Raw genomic sequence first — 23,293 nt, 5'->3', positions numbered from 1 at the left:
TCAGAAAGTGTCTGCCAATGAATATTTACGTTTAAAAAACCGTAAACGCATTTATAAAACAAAAAAAAGCTGAATCGATACAAAGCATTTGAAAATTGCAATTTATATCACTGTAATCTGTGAAATAATAATCAAAGCTGAGATATACAAGATTAATCAAAATCATTCTTAATAATAATAATGCTTGCCTTTCTATGAAATCACCGAAAGATAACGGGGGATTAGCTCAAATGGTAGAGTGCTCGCTTAGCATGCGAGAGGTAGTGGGATCGATACCCACATCCTCCAATGTTCTACATTCTCACATTTTGTCAGCGAATTAACAATTTTGAATTGGAATCAATCAGAAGACAAGCAAACTTGACCATTACCACTCTGCGAAATAAATTGTATGCATTATTTTCCATGCAAAGCTCATTCTAACCATTGACTGATTGACTGGCTGATATCAACGTTCGGTGTCTTTCATGTGTCAAAGAAATCTGAAATTTGGAATGCCGACGGACAGCGAAGCCAGAACAATGGGAAACATCACAGAACCATCAGAAAGCGTCTGCCGATGAGAATTTACGTAAAAACAAATCATAACACATTCATGCAATAAAAAAAGCTGAATAGATACAAAACATTTGAAAATTACTATTTATATCACTGCAGACTGTGAAATAATAATCAAAGCTGAAATCATGCAAGATAAATTAAAATCATTCATAATAATAATAAAGCTTGCCTTTATATGAAATCATCTTGAGGTATCAGGGGATTAGCTCAAATGATAGAGTGCTCGCTTTGCATGTGAGATGCAGTGGGGATTGACACCCACATCCTACCAAAATTTTACATTCTCACATTTTGTCAGCGAATAAACAAATTTTAATCGGCAGGAATCAGAAGACACGCAATCTTGACCATTGCCTCTCCACGAAACAAATTGAATGCATTATTTTCCATATCAAGCTCATTCTCACCATTGACTGAGTGACTGGGTGATATCAACGTTCGGTATCTTCCAGGTGTCATATAAATCTGAAATTTGAAATGCCCATGGACAGCACAGCCGGAACACTGGGAGACATCACAGAACCATCAGAAAGCGTCTGCCAATGAATATTTACGTTTTAAAAAACCGAAAACGCATTTATAAAACAAAAAAAGCTGAATCGATATATATATAGCATTTGAAAATTGCAATTTGTATCACTGTAAACTGTAAAAATAATCATCAAAGCTGAGACAATGCAAGATAAATTAAAATCATTCATAATAATAACAAAACTTGCCTTTATATAAAATCGCAAAGAGTTAACGGGGGATTAGCTCAAATGGTAGAGTGCTCGCTTAGCATGCGCGAGGTAGTGGGATCGATACCCACATCTTCCAATATTCTACATTGTCACATTTTGTCAGCGAATTAACAATTATGAATTGGAATGAATCAGAAGACACGCAAACTTGACCATTACCACTCTGCAAAATAAATTGTATGCATTATTTTCCATTTAAAGCTCCCTCTATCCAATGACTGACAGTGGCTCACATCAACGTTCGGCATCTTCCAGGTGTCATCGAAATCTGAAATTTGAAATGCTGACGGACAGCGAAGCCAGTTCACTGGGAGACATCACAGAACCGTCAGAAAGTGTCTGCCAATGAATATTTACGTTGAAAAAACGGTAAACGCATTCATAAAACAAAAAAAAGCTGAATCGATATATAGCATTTGAAAATTGCAATTTATATCACTGTAAACTGTGAAATAATCATCAAAGCTGAGACAATGCAAGATAAATTAAAATCATTCGTAATAATAATAACGCTTGCCTTTTTCGAAAATCACTAAGTGGTAACGGGAGATAAGCTCAAATGGTAGAGTGCTCACTTAGGCATGCGAGAGGGAATGGGATCGATACCAACATCCTCCAATATTATACATTCTCACATTTTGTCAGCGAATTAACAAATTTGAATTGGAATGAATCAGAAGACACGCAAACTTGACCATTACCACTCTGCAAAATAAATTGTATGCATTATTTTCCATTTAAAGCTCCCTCTATCCAATGACTGACAGTGGCTCACATCAACGTTCGGCATCTTCCAGGTGTCATCGAAATCTGAAATTTGAAATGCCGACGGACAGCGAAGCCAGTTCACTGGGAGACATCACAGAACTGTCAGAAAGCGTCTGCCAATGAATATTTACGTTTAAAAAACGGTAAACGCATTCATAAAACAAAAAAAAGCTGAATCGATATATAGCATTTGAAAATTGCAATTTATATCACTGTAAACTGTGAAATAATCATCAAAGCTGAGACAATGCAAGATAGATTAAAATCATTCGTAATAATAATAACACTTGCCTTTTTCGAAAATCATAAATGGTAACGGGAGATAAGCTCAAATGGTAGAGTGCTCACTTAGCATGCACGAGGTAGTGGGATCAACACCAACATCCTCCAATATTTTACATTCTCACATTTTCTCAGCGAATTTACAATTTTGAATTGGAATCAATCAGAAGACATGCAAACTTGACCATTACCACTCTGTGAAATAAATTGTATGCATTCTTTTCCATGCAAAGCTCGTTCTAACCATTGACTGATTGACTGCCTGATATCAACGTTCGGTGTCTTTCATGTGTCAAAGAAATCTGAAATTTGGAATGCCGACGGACAGCTAAGCCAGAACAATGGGAAACATCACAGAACCATCAGAAAGCGTCTGCCAATGAATATTTACGTTTAAAAAACCGTAAACGCATTTATAAAACAAAAAAAAGCTGAATCGATATATAGCATTTGAAAATTGCAATTTATATCACTGTAAACTGTGAAATAATAATCAAAGCTGAGATTATACAAGATTAATCAAAATCATTCTTAATAATTATAATAATGCTTGCCTTTCTATGAAATCACCAAAAGGTAACGGGGGATTAGCTCAAATGGTAGCGTGTTCACTTATGCATGCGAGAGGTAGTGGGATTGATACCCACATTCTCCAATGTTTTACATTCTCACATTTTGTCAGCGAATTAACAATTTTGAATTGGAATCAATCAGAAGACCAGAGTGGTAACTTGACCATTACCACTCTGCGAAATAAATTGTATGCATTCTTTTCCATGCAAAGCTCGTTCTAACCATTGACTGATTGACTGGCTGATATCAACGTTCGGTGTCTTTCATGTGTCAAAGAAATCTGAAATGTGGAATGCCGACGGACAGCGAAGCCAGAACAATGGGAAACATCACAGAACCATCAGAAAGCGTCTGCCGATGAGAATTTACATAAAAACAAATCGTAAACATATTCATACAATAAAAAAAGCTGAATAGATACAAAGCATTTGAAAATTACTATTTATATCACTGCAGACTGTGAAATAATAATCAAAGCTGAAATCATGCAAGATAAATTAAAATCATTCATAATAATAATAAAGCTTGCCTTTATATGACATCATCTCGAGGTATCGGGGGATTAGCTCAAATGGTAGAGCAGCTCACCCTGCATGTGAGAGGCAGTGGGATTGATACCCACATCCTCCAAAATTCTACATTCTCACATTTTGTCAGCGAATTAACAAATTTTAATCGGCAGGATTCAGAAGACACGCAATCTTGACCATTGCCTCTCCACGAAACAAATTGTATGCATTATTTTCCATATCAAGCTCTTTCTCACCATTGACTGAGTGACTGGGTGATATCAACGTTCGGTATCTTCCAGGTGTCATATAAATCTGAAATTTGGAATGCCGATGGACAGCAAAGCCGGTACACTGGGAGACATGACAGAACCGTCAGAAAGCGTCTGCCAATGAATATTTACGTTTAAAAAAACCGTAAACGCATTCATAAAACAACAAAAAGCTGAATCGATATATAGCATTTGAAAATTGCAATTTATATCACTGTAAACTGTAAAATAATCATCAAAGCTGAGACAATGCAAGATAAATTAAAATCATTCGAAATAATAATAAAGCTTGCCTTTTTCGAAAATCACTAAGTGGTAACAGGAGATAAGCTCAAATGGTAGAGTGCTCACTTAGCATGCGAGAGGTAGTGGGATTGATACCCACATCCTCCAATGTTTTACATTCTCACATTTTGTCAGCGAATTAACAATTTTGAATTGGAATCAATCAGAAGACCAGAGTGGTAACTTGACCATGACCACTCTACGAAATAAATTGTATGCATTCTTTTCCATGCAAAGCTCGTTCTAACCATTGACTGATTGACTGGGTGATATCAACGTTCGGTGTCTTTCATGTGTCAAAGAAATCTGAAATTTGGAATGCCGATGGACAGCGAAGCCAGAACAATGCGAAACATCACAGAACCATCAGAAAGCGTCTGCTGATGAGAATTTACGTAAAAACAAATCGTAAACACATTCATCCAATAAAAAAAGCTGAATAGATACAAAGCATTTGAAAATTACAATTTATATCACTGCAGACTGTGAAATAACAAGTGAATCCTCTTGGATTGCGCTGAGGTTCGGGCATGGAATTTCGAGCCTCGATCATGGTTCGAGCCTCGATCTTGTATACAAAAATAATAATAATAATAATAATAATAAGAACCTTGGGCCGAATCTCACGCTTCACCAGTGCGCGTGCGCGAATTTACGTCACGTCGGCAGCGAGAAGGGGTTCCCCAACACGAACCAATCAGGAACTGCCACGTCACACTTATATGATCTCAGAATTCCTGTGACAGGAATTCGCGTTACACTGGCTGGAAGTCATTCGCGAGAGGCGCTTCCTCAACGCTAATAATCAAAGCTGAAATCATGCAAGATAAATTAAAATCATTCATAATAATAATAAAGCTTGCCTTTATATGAAATCATCTAGAGGTATCCAGGGATTAGCTCAAATGGTAGAGCACTCGCTTTGCATGCGAGAGGCAGTGGGATCGATACCCACATCCTCCAATGTTCTTCATTCTCACATTTTGTCAGCGAATTAACAATTTTGAATTGGAATCAATCAGAAAACCAGAGTGGTAACTTGACCGTTACCACTCTGCGAAATAAATTGTATGCATTCTTTTCCATGCAAAGCTCGTTCTAACCATTGACTGATTGACTGGCTGATATCAACGTTCGGTGTCTTTCATGTGTCAAAGAAACCTGAAATTTGGAATGTCGATGGACAGCGAAGCCAGAACAATGGGAAACATCACAGAACCATCAGAAAGCGTCTGCCGATGAGAATTTACGTAAAAACAAATCGTAAACACATTCATACAATAAAAAAAGCTGAATAGATACAAAGCATTTGAAAATTACTATTTATATCACTGCAGACTGTGAAATAATAATCAAAGCTGAAATCATGCAAGATAAATTAAAATCATTCATAATAATAATAACGCTTGCCTTTATATGACATCATCTCGAGGTATCGGGGGATTAGCTCAAATGGTAGAGTGCTCGCTTTGCATGTGAGAGGCAGTGGGATCGATACCCACATCCTCCAAAATTCTACGTTCTCACATTTTGTCAGCGAATTAACAATTTTAATCGGCAGGAATCAGAAGACACGCAATCTTGACCATTGCCTCTCCACGAAACAAATTGTATGCATTATTTTCCATATCAAGCTCTTTCTCACCATTGACTGAGTGACTGGGTGATTTCAACGTTCGGTATCTTCCAGGTGTCATATAAATCTGAAATTTGGAATGCCGATGGACAGCAAAGCCGGTACACTGGGAGACATCACAGAACCGTCAGAAAGCGTCTGCCAATGAATATTTACGTTTAAAAAACCCGAAAACGCATTCATAAAACAAAAAAAGCTGAATCGATACATATAAAGCATTTGAAAATTGCAATTTATATCACTGTAAACTGTGAAATAATCATCAAAGCTGAGACAATGCAAGATAAATTAAAAGCATTCATAATAATAACAAAACTTTCCTTTATATAAAATCACAAAGCGGTAACGGGGGATTAGCTCAAATGGTAAAGTGCTCGCTTATGCATGCGAGAGGTAGTGGGATCGATACCCACATCCTCAAATATTCTCCATTGCCACATTTTGTCAGCGAATTAACAATTTTGAATTGGAATCAATCAGAAGACATGCAAACTTGACCATTACCACTCTGCAAAATAAATTGTATGCATTATTTTCCATTTAAAGCTCCCTCTATCCAATGACTGACAGTGGCTCACATCAACGTTCGGCATCTTCCAGGTGTCATCGAAATCTGAAATTTGAAATGCCGACGGACAGCGAAGCCGGTTCACTGGGAGACATCACAGAACCGTCAGAAAGCATCTGCCAATGAATATTTACGTTTAAAAAACCGTAAACGCATTCATAAAACAAAAAAAAGCTGAATCGATATATAGCATTTGAAAATTGCAATTTATATCACTGTAAACTGTGAAATAATCATCAAAGCTGAGACAATGCAAGATTAATTAAAATCATTCGTAATAATAATAAAGCTTGCCTTTTTCGAAAATCACTAAGTGGTAACACGAGATAAGCTCAAATGGTAGAAGGCTCACTTAGCATGCGAAAGGTAGTGGGATCGATACCCACATCCTCCAATGTTTTACATTCTCACATTTTGTCAGCGAATTAACAATTTTGAATTGGAATCAATCAGAAGACCAGAGTGGTAACTTGACCATTACCACTCTGCGAAATAAATTGTATGCATTCTTTTCCATGCAAAGCTCGTTCTATCCATTGACTGATTGACTGGCTGATATCAACATTCGGTGTCTTTCATGTGTCAAAGAAATCTGAAATTTGGAATGCCGACGGACAGCGAAGCCAGAACAATGGGAAACATCACAGAACCATCAGAAAGCGTCTGCCGATGAGAATTTACGTAAAAACAAATCGTAAACACATTCATGCAATAAAAAAAGCTGAATAGATACAAAGCATTTGAAAATTACTATTTATATCACTGCAGAATGTGAAATAATAATCAAAGCTGAAATCATGCAAGATAAATTAAAATCATTCATAATAATAATAAAGCTTGCCTTTATATGACATCATCTTGAGGTATCGGGGGATTAGCTCAAATGGTAGAGTGCTTGCTTTGTATGTGAGAGGCAGTGGGATCAATACCCACATCCTCCAAAATTCTACATTCTCACATTTTGTCAGCGAATTAACAAATTTTAATCGGCAGGAATCAGAAGACACGCAATCTTGACCATTGCCTCTCCACGAAACAAACTGTATGCATTATTTCCCATATCAAGCTCTTTCTCGCCATTGACTGAGTGACTGGGTGATATCAACGTTCGGTATCTTCCAGGTGTCATATAAATCTGAAATTTGGAATGCCGATGGACAGCAAAGCCGGTACACTGGGAGACATCACAGAACCGTCAGAAAGCGTCTGCCAATGAATATTTACGTTTAAAAAAACCCGAAAACGCATTCATAAAACAAAAAAAGCTGAATCGATATATATAAAGCATTTGAAAATTGCAATTTATATCACTGTAAACTGTGAAATAATCATCAAAGCTGAGACAATGCAAGATAAATTAAAAGCATTCATAATAATAACAAAACTTTCCTTTATATAAAATCACAAAGAGGTAACGGTGGATTAGCTCAAATGGTAGAGTGCTCGCTTATGCATGCGAGAGGTAGTGGGATCGATACCCACATCCTCCAATATTCTCCATTGCCACATTTTGTCAGCGAATTAACAATTTTGAATTGGAATGAATCAGAAGACATGCAAACTTGACCATCACCACTCTGCAAAATAAATTGTATGCATTATTTTCCATATAATGCTCCCTCTATCCATTGACTGACAGACTGGCTCACATCAATGTTCGGCATCTTCCAGGTGTCATCGAAATCTGAAATTTGAAATACAGACAGACAGCGAAGACGGTACACTGGGAGACATGACAGAACCGTCAGAAAGCGTCTGCCAATGAATATTTACGTTTAAAAAAACCGTAAACGCATTCATAAAACAAAAAAAAGCTGAATCCATATATAGCATTTGAAAATTGCAATTTATATCACTGCAAACTGTGAAATAATCATCAAAGCTGAGACAATGCAAGATAAAATAAAATCATTCGTAATAATAATAAAGCTTGCCTTTTTCGAAAATCACTAAGTGGTAACGGGAGATAAGCTATAAATGGTAGGAGTGCTCACTTAGCATGCGAGAGGTAGTGGGATTGATACCAACATCCTCCAATATTTTACATTCTCACATTTTGTCAGCGAATTAACAAATTTTAATCGGCAGGATTCAGAAGACACGCAATCTTGACCATTGCCTCTCCACGAAACAAATTGTATGCATTATTTTCCATATCAAGCTCTTTCTCACCATTGACTGAGTGACTGGGTGATATCAACGTTCGGTATCTTCCAGGTGTCATATAAATCTGAAATTTGGAATGCCGATGGACAGCAAAGCCGGTACACTGGGAGACATGACAGAACCGTCAGAAAGCGTCTGCCAATGAATATTTACGTTTAAAAAAACCGTAAACGCATTCATAAAACAACAAAAAGCTGAATCGATATATAGCATTTGAAAATTGCAATTTATATCACTGTAAACTGTAAAATAATCATCAAAGCTGAGACAATGCAAGATAAATTAAAATCATTCGAAATAATAATAAAGCTTGCCTTTTTCGAAAATCACTAAGTGGTAACAGGAGATAAGCTCAAATGGTAGAGTGCTCACTTAGCATGCGAGAGGTAGTGGGATTGATACCCACATCCTCCAATGTTTTACATTCTCACATTTTGTCAGCGAATTAACAAATTTGAATCAGAAGACATGCAAACTTGACCATTGCCGCTCTGCAAAATAAATTGTACGCATTATTTTCCATATAAAGCTCCCTCTATCCATTGACTGACAGACTGTCTCACATCAACGTTCGCCATCTTCCAGGGGTCATCGAAATCTGAAATTTGAAATGCCGACGGACAGCAAAGCCGGTACACTGGGAGACATCACATAACCATCAGAAAGCGTCTGCCAAGGAATATTTACGTCAAAAAAACTGTAAACACATTCATAAAACAAAAAAAAGCTGAATCGACAAAGAGCATTTGAAAATTGCAATTTATATCACTGTAAACTGTGAAATAATCATCAAAGCTGAGACAATGCAAGATAAATTAAAATCATTCATAATAATAATAAAGACTGCCTTTATATGCAACCATCTAGAGGTATCAGGGGATTAGCTCAAATGGTAAGAGCGCTTGCTTTGCATGTGAGAGGCAATGGGATTGATACCCACATCCTCCAAAATTCTACATTCTCACATTTTGTCAGCGAATTATACAAATTTGAATCGGCAGGAATCAGAAGACAAGCGAACTTGACCAATACTTCTCCACGAAACAAATTGTATGCATTATTTTCTATATCAAGCTCTTTCTCACCATTGACTGAGTGACTGGGTGTTATCAACGTTCAGTATCCTCCAGGTGTTATCGAAATCTGAAATTTGAAATGCCGACGGACAGAGAAGCTGGTACACTTGGAGACATCACAGAACCATCAGAAAGCCTCAAAATCCTTCGTCCCAAACCCATCTCTCTCTGTTCCCACATTTCCCAGTCGAACCCAACTGCTCCTGGACTCTGTGTCCTTCTCTCCTGACAAGGTGGAGGAGTTTTTGTCAAACCTCGACTCTGATTCTGCAACTGGACCAGACGGCATCAGCCCACGGGTCCTAAAATCCTGCTCTGCCGCTCTATCTCACCCTCTCTCTGTTCTTTTCACCCTATCTTTTGCTCAAGGTCATCTGCCAGCATCCTGGAAATCAGCAAACATTACCGCTTTACACAAAAAAGGTGCAAAAACAGATCCTTGCAACTACAGACCAATCAGCCTGCTCCCAATTATCAGCAAAGTCATGGAATCCATCATTGCTTCGGATATGAAATCTTTCCTCTTCTCCAATGGCTTGATCTCTGATCATCAATTTGGTTTCAGACCAGGTCACTCTACTCTGGACATGCTGCTTCTGCTGTCTCAACAATGGATGGAGGTCCTCAATGCCAAACAGGAAATCAGAGCTGTCTCCCTTGACATATCACGTGCCTTCGATACGTTCTGGCACCCAGCTCTGCTCACCAAACTCTCCTCCTATGGTATCCATGGAAATCTCCATGCATGGCTTGCGGACTTCCTCTCTGGTCGTAGTCAACATGTGGCCCTGAATGGATTTCTCTCATCTCCCCTTCCTGTTCAGGCTGGAGTTCCCCAAGGCAGTGTGCTGGGCCCTGTGCTTTTTCTGGTCTTTATCAATGATCTCTCCGACTCTCTGGAAAATCCTCTCTATCTCTTTGCTGATGACTCCACTCTCTGCCGCTCCATTCCTCTTCCCTCAGATCGGCAGTCTGCAGCCTCCTCACTCTCTGAAGACCTGGACAAAATCACAGACTGGTCAAACAAGTGGAACATGTCTTTCAATCCTGACAAATCTCACACTCTTACTATGTCTCTCCGAAAAGATCGACTGTACAACCCTCCCATCTACTTTCTCAACAATCCTCTCCAAGAAGTTCTGTCGCTCAAGCTTTTGGGTCTCACTATCTGCCATGATCTTTCTTGGGAAAACCACATTTCCAAGCTGGCCTCCAAAGCCAGTCGCCGACTGGGCATCCTCCGTCATGCGAAGTCCTTCCTAGGCACACCTGAGCTCCTCACCACATACAAGGCTTTCATCCGCAGCTCAATGGAATACTGTTCTCCCCTACGGGGCTGGTGCTCCTGCCTCACACCTGGCTCGGCTTCACGCTGTTGAATCCAAAGCTTTCAGAATCATTGGAATCTCCCACGATGAAGCTATCTCTGAGGGCCTTTCACTCACTCACCGCAGGCAGGTAGGTGGTCTTTCTGTCTTCTACCGACTCCTCTCCGGCCTTGCTCCCCCAGCTCTCTCTGTGCTCTGTCCCCCAAATATTCCTACAGGTCGCACAAGATCTGCCAGCAACCCTCTGATGGTTAAACTGCCGAAATCTCGGCTCTCTGCTCACCTTCACTCTTTCATTCCTCTTTCCTCCCGCCTCTGGAACAAACTCCCACACTCCCTTCAATCCCACTCCTCCCTCCAGGTCTTTGAAACAGCTGTTCACCACCATCTCTTATCTTCCCCCATCCAAAACCTTGATCTTTTCTACCCCCACTAATTCACCCCAGATCCACCTTGCTTGAAATTCCAACTTCTTTCCTGGAAGTCCTGGCAGTGTCCATATGTTTTATACCTCTCCCACCCCCCCCCCCCCCTTCCCATGCCTCCCCCCCTTCCCATGCCTCCCCCCCAAAGCCCTCTCCCTCCCACAGATCTCTCGATGTCTCGATGTCTCTCGGTCCCTGCTCTCAAATGTTGTGTTCGTGTCCTTCCCCCTCTCTCCCCATCTTGTCTACCGATCCCGATGTTATTTGTTTTATGTGTCTGTTTGTCTTTCTGTGTGATTAATGTTCGCTCTTTCACGAGCCTCGATCTTGTATAGAAAAAAAAGAAGAAAAAAAAAAAAAAGAAGCATCTGCCAATGAATATTTACGGAAAAAAAACCGTAAAAGCATTCATAAAACAAAAAAAAGCTGAATCGATACATAGCATTTGAAAATTGCAATTTACATCACTGCAAACTTTGAAATAATCATCAAAGCTGAGACAATGCGAGATAAATTAAAATCATTCATAATAATAATAAAGCTTGCCTTTGTAGAAAATCACCAAAACATAACGGGGGATTATCTCAAATGGTTGAAAGCTCGCTTGGAACGTGAGAGGTGGTGGGATCAATACCCACATCCACCAATGTTCTACATTCTCACATTTTGACAGCAAATGAACAATTTTGAATTGGAATGAATCAGAAGACGCGCAAACTTGACCATAACCACTCTACAAAATAAATTGTATGCATTGTTTTCCATATAAAGCTCTTTCTCTCCATTGACTGAGTGACTGGGTGATATCAACGTTCAGTATCTTCCAGGTGTCATATAAATCTGAAATTTGGAATGCCGATGGACAGCAAAGCCGGGACACTGGGAGACATCACAGAACCGTCAGAAAGCATCTGCCAATGAATATTTACGTTAAAAAACCGAAAACGTATTCATAAAACAAAGAAAGCTGAATCGAAATATATATATAGCATTTGAAAATTGCAATTTATATCACTGTAAACTGTGAAATAATCATCAAAGCTGAGACAATTCAAGATAAATTAAAATCATTCATAATAATAACAAAGCTTGCCTTTATATAAAAATCACAAAGAGGTAACGGGGGATTAGCTGAAATGGTAGAGTGCTCACTTATGCATGTGAAAGGTAGTGGGGTCGATAACCAACATCCTCCAATATTATACATTCTCACATGTTGCCAGCGAATGAACAATTTTGAATTGGATTGAGTTCGAAGGCATGCAGACTTGACCATTACCACTCCACAAAATAGATTTTAGGAATTATTTTCCATATAAAGCTCTTTGTAACCATTGACTGACTGACTGGCTGATATCAACGTTCGGTATCTTCCAGGTGTCATATAAATCTGAAATTTGAAATGCCGACGGACAGCGAAGCTGGTACACTGGGAGACATCACAGAACCGTCAGAAAGCGTCTGCCAATGAATATTTACGTTTAAAAAACCGTAAACGCAGTCATAAAACAAAAAAAAGGCTGAAGCGATATATAGCATTTGAAAATTGCAATTTATATCACTGTAAACTGTGAAATCACAATCAACGCTGAGACAATGCAAGATAAATTAAAATCATTCATAATAATAATAAAGCTTGCCTTTATAGAAAATCACCAAAATGTAGCAAGGGATTATCTCAAATGGTAGAATGCTCGCTTGGCACATGAGAGTTAGTGGGATCAATACCCACATCCACCAATATTTTACATTCTCACATTTTGCCAGCGAATTAACAATTTTTAATCGGAAGGAATCAGAAGACACACAAACTTGACCATTGCCTCTCCACGAAACAAATTGTAGGCATTATTTTCCATATCAAGCTCTTTCTCACCAATGACTGAGTGACTGGGTGATATCAACGTTCGGTATCTTCCAGGTGTCATATAAATCTGAAATTTGGAATGCCGATGAACAGCAAAGCCGGCACACTGGGAGACATCACAGAACCATCAGAAAGCGTCTGCCAATGAAAATTCATGTTTAAAAAACCGTAAACACATTCATAAAACAAAAAAAAGCTGATTCGATATATAGCATTTGAAAATTGCAATTTACATCACTGAAAACTGTGAAATAATAATCAAAGCTGAGATTATGCAAGATGAATGAAAATCATTAAAAAAAAAAAATAAACCTTGCCTTGATATGAAATCATGTAGAGGTCAAGGGGGTTTGTCTCAAATGAAAAAGCACTCACTTTGCAGGTGAGAGGTCATGGGATCAATACCCACATCCTCCAATATTCTACATTCTCACATTTTGTCAGCGAATTAACAAATTTGAATCGGAAGGAATCAGAAGACATGCAAAATTGACCATTGCCTCTCCACAAAACAAATTGTATGCATTATTTTCCATATAAAGCTCTTTCTAACCATTGACTGACAGACTGGCTGATATCAACGTTCGGCATCTCCCAGTTGGAAGAGAAATTTGAAATTTGGAATGCTGATGGACAGCGAAGCCGGCACACTTGGAGACATCAAAGAACCGTCAGAAAGCGTCTGCCAATGAAATTTTATGTTAAAAAAAACAGCGTAAACACATTCACACAACAAAAAAAGCTGAATCGATATGTCGCATTTGAAAATTGCAATTTATATCACTGTAAACTGTGAAATAATCATCAAAGCTGAGACAATGCAAGATAAATTAAAAACATTCATAATAATAATAAAGCTTGCCTTTATAGAAAATCACAAAGAGTTAATGGGGGATTAGCTCAAATGGTAGAGTGCTTGCTTAGCATACGAGAGGTTGTGGAATCGATACCCACATCTTCCAATGCTTTACATGCTCACATTTTGTCAGCGAATTAACAATTTTAAATTGGAATGAATCAGAAGACATGCAAACATGACCATAACCACTCTGTAAAATAAATTGTATGCATTATTTTCCATATAAAGTTCCCTCTATCCATTGACTGACAGACTGGCTCACATCAACGTTCGGCATCTTCCAGGTGTCATCGAAATCTGAAATTTGAAATGCCGACGGACAGCGAAGCCGGGACACTGGGAGACATCACAGAACCGTCAGAAAGCGTCTGCCAATGAAAATTTATGTCAAAAAAAACACCGTAAACACATTCACACAACAAAAAAAGCTGAATCGATATGTCGCATTTGAAAATTGCAATTTATATCACTGTAAACTGTGAAATAATCATCAAAGCTGAGACAATGCAAGATAAATGAAAATCATTCAAAATAATAATAAAGCTTGCCTTTTTCTAAAATCACCAAAAGGTAATGGGGGATTAGCTCAAATGGTAGAGTGCTCACTTATGCATGCGAAAGGTAGTGGGATCAATATCCACGTCCTCCAATGTCTTACATGCTCACATTTTGTCAGCGAATTAACAATTTTGAATTGGAATCAATCAGAAGACATGTAAACTTGACCATAACCACTCTGCAAAATAAATTGTATGCATTATTTTCCATGTAAATCTCTTTCTAACCATTGACGGACTGATTGGCTTCAATCAACGTTCGGCATCTTCCAGTTGTAAGAGAAATCTGAAATTTGGAATGCCGACGGACAGCGAAGCCAGTACACTGGGAGACATCACAGAACCGTCAGAAAGCGTCTGCCAATGAAAATTTATGTAAAAAAACACCGTAAACACATTCACACAACAAAAAAAGCTGAATCGATATGTCGCATTTGAAAATCGCAATTTATATCACTGAAACTGTGAAATAACAATCAAAGCCGAAATTATGCAAGATAAATTAAAATCATTCATAATAATAATAAAGCTTGCATTGATATGAAGTCATGAAGAGGTAAAGGGGAATTATCTCAAATGGAAAAGCTACTTGCTTTGCATGTGAGAGGTCAAGGGATGGATACCAACATCCTCCAATATTATACATTCTCACATGTTGCCAGCGAATGAACAATTTTGAATTGGATTGAGTTCGAAGGCATGCAGACTTGACCATTACCACTCCACAAAATAGATTTTAGGAATTATTTTCCATATAAAGCTCTTTGTAACCATTGACTGACTGACTGGCTGATATCAACGTTCGGTATCTTCCAGGTGTCATATAAATCTGAAATTTGAAATGCCGACGGACAGCGAAGCTGGTACACTGGGAGACATCACAGAACCGTCAGAAAGCGTCTGCCAATGAATATTTACATTTAAAAAACCGTAAACGCAGTCATAAAACAAAAAAAAGGCTGAAGCGATATATAGCATTTGAAAATTGCAATTTATATCACTGTAAACTGTGAAATCACAATCAACGCTGAGACAATGCAAGATAAATTAAAATCATTCATAATAATAATAAAGCTTGCCTTTATAGAAAATCACCAAAATGTAACAGGGGATTATCTCAAATGGTAGAATGCTCGCTTGGCACACGAGAGTTAGTGGGATCAATACCCACATCCACCAATATTTTACATTCTCACATTTTGCCAGCGAATTAACAATTTTTAATCGGAAGGAATCAGAAGACACACAAACTTGACCATTGCCTCTCCACGAAACAAATTGTAGGCATTATTTTCCATATAAAGCGCTTTCTCACCAATGACTGAGTGACTGGGTGATATCAACGTTCGGTATCTTCCAGGTGTCATATAAATCTGAAATTTGGAATGCCGATGAACAGCAAAGCCGGCACACTGGGAGACATCACAGAACCATCAGAAAGCGTCTGCCAATGAATATTTACGTTGAAAAAAAACCAAAAACGCATTCATAAAACAAAAAAAGCTGAATCGATATACAGACTTGGCATTTAATATGGAATATTTTTTTTGTGGGGGTGAACTTACTTTTCAAGATGTCTTAAAACTAAAAGTTCATTGGAATTATGTTGAAATTATTCCAGATTTTGTTAATGTGACCTTTAAAAGAAACAAAAACCACATTTGACATTTCGAAACAAATAAATTGACCCTTGAAAGAGATGTAAACTGATATCGAACTCAATTCATGGACAGTACTGTGTTAAACTTCTGTACGTTTTCCAGAAGTATCTCTTTATTTTGCACATCAGCCAAAAAATTTTTTAACAAAAACAAAAGTTAAATTATGACTGGGATTACGGACAGTAACATTACAGTTCAGTACTTCGTGTAACCCCCACGAGCATTCAGGAGAGCACGTACACGTTAAGGCATGCTGTTCAGGAGATTTGCCAAGGTTTGGACAGGAATCGCTTGCCATGCAGTGACAATAGCATGCTGCAATTCAAGCACAGAGGTAGGCTGCTGGTCCAAGTGGTCGATTTGACACTTTAATTCTGCCCACAAGTTCTCTATCGGATTCATATCCGGGGACATGGCAGGCCACTCCATATACTCTACACCACGGTCAGCAAGAAAGTGTTGGATCATGCGAGCACGATGAGGCCGTGCATTGTCATCTTGGAAGACCATGTTTCCTCGAAAGGCTGCACGAGCAAATGGAAGCAATGTTTCTTCCAGAATGGCCCTGTACTTGAACTGGTTCAGGTTTCCATTCAGAACAACCAGGTCAGTTTTGCCCCCTGCATGAAAAGCAGCCCAAACGGTCACCCCACCACCTCCAGCCTGGACTCCTGGCACTATACAATCTTTGTTTTAGGCTTCATGCACTTGTCTGCACACTCAGACGCGGCCATCTTGACGATAGACCAGAAATCTAGACTCGTCACTGAAGATCACGTGATTCCAGTGTCCTGGCTGCCATTAACAGTGCTCTCTGGCCCACTGCAATCGGCGCTGGTGGTGTTGTCTGGTCAGGCGTGGCTTTCTCAGGGGACACCTGGCATGATAGCCTGCTTGAACCAGTCGTTGGTTGACTAGCCTTCTGGATACAGGCACATTTGTCAGTTGCTGCCACTCAGCCCGAAGCCGATTAGCTGACTTGGTACGGCCATTGCAGACTAACCGGTGCAGCTGGCGATCATCCCTCCTTGTGGTTCTGCGGGGACGTCCTGGCCTCGGTATTGGAGTGGGGACACCCTCTGAGCATTTCGTTTCAGGATCTTTGACACCTGACCTCGTGTGATGCCATACTGCCGAGCAATAGCACGCTGTTTCATGCCGTAATTTCGTAAAGCCACCACTTCCATGACAAACAGCATTGTCGAGTTGACGGACCATCTCCAGAGGAAGCAGCAATAACTTTTGGAGACGTGCAGCAGTTGTTTTCCACTAATACAGAACGCAACAACCCGTGTATACCCAACTGTGAAGCCAATCATCAAATGCACCTGTCCGTACATTTTGCCACGCCACCTGTGATATAATCCTGTTGTTGACTTATTGCTGCGACAGACAATCAGTGACATGGTTCTTTTAACAAATAAGCCACCAAAGTGTAAAAGAAACTCACCAGATTGATATACTGAGTTACGAAAGTAAACACAAGTCAAGAAAAAAAATATATTCCATATTAAATGCCAAGTCTGTATATATAGCACTTGAAAATTGCAATTTATATCACTGTAAACTGTGAAATAATCATCAAATCTGAGACAATGCAAGATAAATTAAAATCATTAATAATAATAATAAAGCTTGCCTTTATATAAAATCACCAAGAGGTAATGCATGGTGGATTAGGTCAAATGGTAGAGTGTTCACTTTGTTCACTTTGCATGTGAGAGGTTGTGTGGTTGATATTCACATCCTCCAATATTCTACATTCTCACATTTTGCCAGCAAATTAACAATTTTGAATTGGAAAGTATTAGAAGACATGCATACTTGACCACGACCACTCGACAAAATAAGTTTTATGCATTATTTTCCATATAAAGCTATTTGTAACCATTGACTGACTGACTGACTGATATCAACATTCGGTATCTTTCATGTGTCATAGAAATCTGAAATTTGGAATGCCGACGGACAGCGAAGCCAGAACAATGGGAAACATCACAGAGCCATCAGAAAGCGTCTGCCAATGAGAATTTACGTTTAAAAAAAACCATAAGCACATTCATGCAACAAAAAAAGCTGAATCGATATAAAGCATTTGAAAATTGCAATTTATATCACTGTAAACTGTGAAATAATAATCAAAGCTGAGATGATGCAAGATAAATCAAAATCATTCATAATAATAATAATGCTTGCCTTTATATGAAGTCACCAAAAGGTAATATGGGGTTAGGTCAAATGGTAGAGTGCTTGCTTCACTTGTGAGAAGCAGTGGAATTGATACCCACATCCTCCAATATTCTACATTCTCACATTTTGCCAGCGAATTAACAATTTTGAATTGGAATGAGTTTGAAGGCATGCATACTTGACCATAACCACTCTGCGAAATAAATTGTATGCAGTATTTTCCATGCAAAGCTCTTTCTCACAATTGACTGGCTGATATCAACGTTCGGTGTCTTCCAGGTGTCATATAAATCTGAAAGTTGGAATGCCGATGGACAGCAAAGCCGGTACAATGTGAGACATCACGGAACCGTCAGAAAGCGTCTGCCAATGAAAATTTACGTGAAAAAAACCGTAAACACATTCACACAACAAAAAAGGCTGAATAGATATCAAGCATTTGAAAATTGCAATTTATATCAATGCAGACTGTGAAATCATAATCAAAGCTGAAATCATGCAAGATAAATTAAAATCATTCATAATCATAATAAAGCTTGCCTTTATATGAAATCATCTAGCAGTATTGGGGGGATTAGCTCAAATGGGACGATCGCTCGCTTTGTATGTGAGAGGCAGTGGATCGATACCCACATCCTCTAATATTTTACATTCTCACATTTTGTCAGCGAATTAACAAATTTAAATCCGAAGGAATCAGAAGACACGCAAACTTGACCAATGCCTCTCCACGACACAAACTGTAAGCATTATTTTCCATATAAAGCTCTTTCTCACCATTGACTGAGTGACTGGGTGATATCAACGTTCGGTATCTTCCACGTGTCATCGAAATCTGAAATTTGAAATGCCGACGGACAGCGAAGCCGGTACGCTGGGAGACATCGCAGAACCGTCAGAAAGCGTCTGCCAATGAATATTTACGTTTAAAAAACCGTAGATGCATTCATAAAACAAAAAAAAAGCTGAAACGATGTATATCATTTGAAAATTGCAATTTATATCACTGTAAACTGTGAAATAATAATCAAAGCTGAGATTATGCAAGATGAATCAAAATCATTCTTAATAATAATAATGCTTGCCTTTATATGAAGTCACCAAAAGGTCATAGAGGACTATCTCAAATGGTAGAGTGCTTGCTTTGCACATGAGAGGCAGTGGATCGATACCCACATACTCCAATGTTTCACATTCTCACATTTTGTCAGCGAATTAACAATTTTGAATTGGAATCAATCAGAAGACATACAAACTTGACCATAACCACTCTGCAAAATTAATTGTATGCAGTATTTTCCATGCAAAGCTCTTTCTAACCATTGACTGGCTGATATCAACGTTCGGTGTCTTCCAGGTGTCATATAAATCTGAAAGTTGGAATGCCGATGGACAGCAAAGCCGGTACAATGTGAGACATCACAGAACCCTCAGAAAGCGTCTGCCAATGAAAATTTACGTGAAAAAAACCGTAAACACATTCACACAACAAAAAAAGCTGAATCGATATGTCGCATTTGAAAATTGCAATTTACATCACTGAAACTGTGAAATAATAATCAAAGCTGAAATTTTGCATGATAAATTAAAATCATTCACAACAATGAATAAAGCTTGCCTTTATATTATACTATTTAGTGGTATTGGGGCATTAGCTGATATGGTAGAGCACTCACTTTACTATGTGAGAGGTTGTGGGATCAATACCCACATCTTCCAATACTTTACAATCTCACATTTTGCCAGCAAATTAACAATTTTGAATTGGAAAGTATTTGAAGGCATGCATACTTGACCACGACCACTCGACAAAATAAGTTTTATGCATTATTTTCCATATAAAGCTATTTGTAACCATTGACTGACTGACTGGATGATATCAACCTTCGGTATCTTTCATGTGTCAGAGAAATCTGAAATTTGGAATGCCGACGGACAGCGAAGCCAGAACAATGGGAAACATCACAGAGCCATCAGAAAGCGTCTGCCAATGAGAATTTACGTTTAAAAAAAAAACATAAACACATTCATGCAACAAAAAAAGCTGAATCGATATAAAGCATTTGAAAATTGCAATTTATATCACTGTAAACTGTGAAATAATAATCAAAGCTGAGATGATGCAAGATAAATCAAAATCATTCATAATAATAATAATGCTTGCCTTTATATGAAGTCACCAAAAAGTAATGTGGGATTAGCTCAAATGGTAGAGTACTTGCTTTACATGTAAGAAGCAGTGGAATTGATACCCACATCCTCCAATATTTTACATTCTCACATTTTGCCAGCGAATTTACAATTTTCAATTGGAATGAGTTCGAATGCATGCATACTTGACCATAACCACTCCACAAAATAAATTTTATGCATTATTTTCCATATAAAGCTCTTTGTAACCATTGACTGACTGACTGGCTGATATCAACGTTCGGTGACTTTCATGTGTCAAAGAAATCTGAAATTTGAAATGGTGATGGACAGCGAAGCCAGAACAATGGGAAACATCACAGAACCATCAGAAAGCGTCTGCTGATGAGAATTTTCGTAAAAACAAACCGTAAACACACTCATACAATAAAAAAAAGCTGAATAGATATAAAGCATTTGAAAATTGCAATTTATATCACTGCATACTGTGAAATCATAATCAAAGCTGAAATCATGCAAGATAAATTAAAATCATTCATAATAATAATAAAGCTTGCCTACATATGAAACCATTTGGTGGTATTGGGGGATTAGCTCAAATGGTAGAGCGCTCACCTTGCAATGCAAGAGCTAGTGGGAGCAATACCCACATCCTCCAATATTTTACATTCTCACATTTTGTCAGCGAATTAACAAATTTGAATCGGAAGGAATCAGAAGACACACAAACTTGACCATTGCCTCTCCACGAAACAAATTGTATGCATTATTTTGCATATAAAGCTCTTTCTCACCATTGATTGAGTGACTGGGTGATATCAACGTTCGGTATCTTCCAGGTGTCATATAAATCTGAAATTTGGAATGCCGACGGACAGCGAAGCCTGTACACTGGTAGATGTCACAGAACCGTCAGAAAGCATCTGCCAATGAATATTTACGTTTAAAAAACCATAAACGCATTCATAAAACAAAAAAAAAGCTGAATCGATATGTCGCATTTGAAAATTGCAATTTATATCACTGTAAACTGTGAAATAATAATCAAAGCTGAGATCATGCAAGAAAAAGCAAAATCATTCATAATAATAATAATGCTTGCCTTTATAAGATATCACCACAAAGTAACAGGGGGTTAGGTCCAATGGTGAAGTGCTTGCTTAGGCATGCAAGAGGTAGTGGGATCAATATCCACATCAATATCCACATCAATATCCACATCAATATCCACATCAATATCCACATCAATATCCACATCTTCCAATGTTTTACATTCCCACATTTTGTCAGAGAAATAACAATTTTGAATTGGAATCAATGAGAAGACATGCAAACTTGACCATTACCACCCTGCGAAATAAATTGTATGCATTATTTTCCATATAAAGCTCTTTCTAACCATTGACTGACTGACTGGCTTTTATCAACGTTCGGCATCTTCCAGTTGGAAGAGAAATCTGAAATTTGGAATGCCGATGGACAGCAAAGCCGCTACACTGGGAGACATCACAGAACCGTCAGAAAGCGTCTGCCAATGAATATTTACATTAAAAAACCGAAAACGCATTCATAAAACAAAAAAAATCTGAATCGATATATAGCATTTGAAAATTGCAATTTATATCACTGTAAACTGTGAAATAATAACCAAAGCTGAAATCATGCAAGATATATTCAAATCATTCATAATAATAATAAAGCTTGCCTTTATAAAAAATCACCAAAAGGTAATGGGGGATTATCTCAAATGGTGGAGTGCTCGCTTAGCATGAGAGGTGGTGGGATTGATACCCACATCCTCCAATATTTTACATTCTCACATTTTGTCAGCGAATTAACAATTTTGAATTGGAATGAATCAGAAGACACGCAAACTTGACCATAACCACTCTGCAAAATAAATTGTATGCATTATTTTCAATATAAAGCTCTTTTAACCATTGACTGACAGACTGGCTCACATCAACGTTCGACATATTCCAGGTGTCATCGAAATCTGAAATTTGAAAAACAGACGGACAGCGAAGCCGGTACACTGGGAGACATCACAGAACCGTCAGAAAGAGTCTGCCAATGAAAATTTACATTTAAAAAACCATAAACACATTCATACAACAAAAAAAGCTGAATCGATATATAGCATTTGAAAATTGCAATTTATATCACTGTAAACTGTGAAATAATAACCAAAGCTGAAATCATGCAAGATATATTAAAATCATTCATAATAATAATAAAGCTTGCCTTTGTAGGAAATCATCTCGAGGTATCAGGGGATTAGCTTAAATGGTAGAGCACTCACTTTAGGTAGAGCACTCACTTTAGCATGCGAGAGGTAGTGGGATCAATACCCACATCCTCCAATATTTTACATTCTCTCATTTTGTCAGCGTATTTGCAAATGTGAATTGGAATGAATCAGAAGACCCTGAAACTTGACCATTACCACTACACGAAACAAATTGTCTGCATTATTTTCCATGTAAAGCTCTTTCTAACCATTGACTGACTGACTGGGTGATATCAACGTTCGGTATCTTCCAGGTGTCATTGAAATCTGAAATTTGTAATGCCGATGGACAGCAAAGCCGGAATACTGGGAGACATCACAGAACCGTCAGAAAGCGTCTGCCAATGAATATTTACAGAAAAAAACCCGGAAACGCATTCATAAAACAAAAAAAGCTGAATCGGTATATAGCATTTGAAAATTGCAATTTATATCACTGTGAACTGTGAAATAATAATCAAAGCTGAGATAATGCAAGATAAATTGAAATCATTCATAATCTATCTATAATTCCACTAATCTCTGT

General features: G+C 38.1%; 1 non-coding gene across 1 annotated transcript; it reads left to right on the top strand.

Annotated features, from left to right (window-relative positions):
* Window positions 1-215: 215 nt before the first annotated feature.
* Window positions 216-288, top strand: TRNAA-AGC (transfer RNA alanine (anticodon AGC)). Its single transcript has one exon. It is a non-coding gene; the product is annotated as a tRNA-Ala (tRNA).
* The last annotated feature ends 23,005 nt before the right edge of the window (window positions 289-23,293 follow it).

Source organism: Myxine glutinosa, chromosome 1, assembly GCF_964187855.1.
Source record: "Myxine glutinosa chromosome 1, kmMyxGlut1.1, whole genome shotgun sequence".
Classification (NCBI taxonomy): Eukaryota; Metazoa; Chordata; class Myxini; order Myxiniformes; family Myxinidae; genus Myxine; species Myxine glutinosa.
The sequence above is the reverse complement of the archived record's forward strand: the minus strand, read 5'-3'. Positions and strand labels throughout refer to the sequence as shown.